We start from the raw sequence: 3,399 nt of genomic DNA on the forward strand, positions 1-3,399 counted from the left end.
GAAAAAGAGTACAATATTCTTATAATTCTTTAAGTTGCTCTTGGTATATTAGGACCGTCTTGTTAAAAACCTTGCCAATAAAACCTAGTAGGAAAAAACCTGGACGAAGGGAAAAAGAGTACAGTACACTAACACCTTTTTATAAGCATACTTCTTTTCATGTCGATATTCTTGAGTTGATGCATTCCAATATTATGTATTAACTTCTTGAATGTTGATGTTGGCAACGATTTTGTGAATAAATCTGCTAGATTATTACTTAAGCGTATTCGCTACACATCAATTTCACCACTCTTTTGGAGTTCATGAGTATATTTTTTTTTTATTTTATGAAATGTGTTTAGTTTTATCTCCTTTAATATAACTCACTGTTATTTGTGTAATGCATGCAATATTACTTTCAAATAATATTGTTGAGTCACCTTTGATAGAGGAGAGTCCACATGATTCCTAAATATGCTGGATCATAGATCTTAGCCATATACATTCGCGACTTGTTCATGAATTGCCAGTATTTTTGAATGATTTGATGATGTGGTCATCATTGTTTGTTTGACATATCTCCATGAAATAGTAGTACCATTGCAATTAAACACATACCTTGTTTGTGACCTACCTTTATGTGGATATGAAAGATGTCTTGCATCTACATATCCAATCAATTGTTGTTTTGATTCCCTTGAGTAAAATAGACCCATATCAGTAGTTCCACGAAGATAACACAATATATTTTTGATACCATTCCAATGTCTTCGAGTTGGAGTGAAACTGTATCTTACAAATAAATTGACAGAAAAAGCAATGTTTGGATGTGTACAATTGGCAAGATATAAAAGTGCACCAATAACACTAAGATATGGGACTTTAGGATTAGGTAATTCTTCATTTTTTTTTGTAAGGACGAAATGAGTCATTTTTCACATCAAGTGATTGGAAAACCATTGGAGAACTTAAATGACGTGTTTTATCTATATAAAAATGCTTCAAAACTTTCTTAATGTATGTTGATTGATGTACTAAAACTCCATTTGAAAAATGCTCGATCTGCAAGTTGAAACAATTTTTTTTTCCAAGATCTTTCATTTTAAATTCAATTTTCAAGTAATTTGTTATTCTTGTGGCTCTTTAGGAGTTCCAACAAGATTTAAGTCATCAACATACACTACTATAATTGCAAATCCGGTTTTTGATTTCTTAATGAAGATGCATGGGCGTGTAGCATTATTCAGATACCTATTTTTTTAGCAAGTATTCGCTAAGGTGATTTTACCACATGCGTCCAGATTGCTTTAATCCATACAAGGATTGTTGTAATTTGATTGAGTACATGCTACAAGGTTTTGTACTATTTTCTTCAGGCAATTTAAATCTTTTAGGGATTTTCACATATATATCATTACCCATGGATCTGTATAAATATGTGGTAATAACATCTATGAGATGCATATTTAGTCTTTCTGAGACTACCAAACTAATTAAGAAACAAAATGTGATTGCGTCCATGACGGGAGAGTATGTTTCCTCGTAGTCAATACTAGGTCTTTATGAAAAACCTTGTGATACTAATTGTGCTTTATATCTTATGATATCATTATTCTTATTGCACTTTCGTACAAATACCAATTTGTACCCAATAGGCTTTACATCTTCAGGTGTTTGGACTATAGGTCCAAAAACTTCTTGTTTTATTAATGAGTTTAACTCTACCTGCATAGCTTCTTTCCATTTTGACCAATCATTTCTATGTCGGCATTCTTCCACATTTCGTGGTTCAGGATCTTCATCATTTCTTATGATATCGGAGGTCACTTGGAAAGTGAAACTATTGTTAACAACAACATTATTTCAATCCCATTTTTCTCCCGTGTGTACATAACTTATTGACACTAAACAGTTCAAATAAGGTATATTTGTCAAGATAGGTTACTATTCGTATATGTCATCTATGCGAGTGTCAAGAAAAGTCTAAAACTAGCTTGACATATACATATTTCAAGATTTCTCTATTTCTACTAATGATGAAATCGTAATAGGATGATATCTATCAATGTTTCTTTTACTTCTGTCAATGTTGAATTTAACATATGACGAGAGTAATTGATCTTATGTCAAGGTTAACTTACTCTTCCATTAAGGTTACTCCAACAAGTTTCAAGGTTTGACGTCATATATGTCATCATTAATCCCACATATGTTAAGATTTCTAAATATATATGTCAAGGTTAGATTTTATATATATCATAATTGCTTTATATATGTCAATGTTTGGTATCACATATGTCATAGATGCTACTACTGCACATGTCAATATTGGGCATGAGCCATATGTGAATATAACTTATGAAAAATTTAATATTATTTTATTATAATTTTTAGTTTTTAATGGAAAATGAACATGTTATATACCATATGAAACCTATCTTGAAATTAAATTTGGTATATTTTTAATTATGATAATCACAATCAAGTCCCTAAAATAATTGAAATAAATTACTATTTAAGGAAAAAAATTATTAAATATACATTAAATATTAAGAACACAATTCCATAAATCTTTTTGAAGTTACTATCTATTTTCTATATACAAACAAAACCTAGCTAAAAACATTCAATTAAAATAATATACAAACTTAAATTGAAAAGTACAACATTATCTTCATAAGAGGTGATCTTTGTTTCTGCATCATTGTCTTCTTCTTGATATATTTCTTAGATACCTAGTAGAATAAACATAGACTTAATAGAAAAGTAAGTAACAAATACCAAAAAATTAAAAGATTTTTTTTTCATAGGACAATAAATATACTAACCTTCAATACCACAAAGATAAAATGAATACACCTATTGACCTTTAATATCATCAATTGTAATTGAATTGACTTTGTGATTCTAGATTCAATGTAAAACATAGTGGATATTCAAACTCACATATCCTCAAGGATGAAGCCTCATCCATACTTATCTCTTGCTTGAAGCCCAATCAACGGTGAAGCACAACCTCAACAATCCTGAGGTTCAACAAAACTAGATGGTTCTCAAAGAACCAACTTGCTTATGTGTGACTAATACTCTTATTGTTGGGCTCAACCAAATGAAACACAAGGCCCAAGTAGTAAATATTATAACATCAAGCCCATGTACCAAATAATTTGAAGCCCAATCTTAAAGCAAATGAGACCCAAGTCCATATAAAAATTAAATTAAAACTACCTTAACAAGTACCATAGTGATCCAAGGAAACTTACCTATGTCTCTTGAAGCCCTAAGATGAAGAATGAAGTGGCAACCACGGAGATGGTGGTGCTGATGGCAATCCAACAAAAGTCAATGGGTAGTGCATGAGGTACCAAGGCTCTGGGCCACAACAGTGGTGCCTATGATGGTGACAGAACATCAAGA

The sequence above is a fragment of the Vitis riparia genome, chromosome 17 (assembly GCF_004353265.1).
Source record: "Vitis riparia cultivar Riparia Gloire de Montpellier isolate 1030 chromosome 17, EGFV_Vit.rip_1.0, whole genome shotgun sequence".
Classification (NCBI taxonomy): Eukaryota; Viridiplantae; Streptophyta; class Magnoliopsida; order Vitales; family Vitaceae; genus Vitis; species Vitis riparia.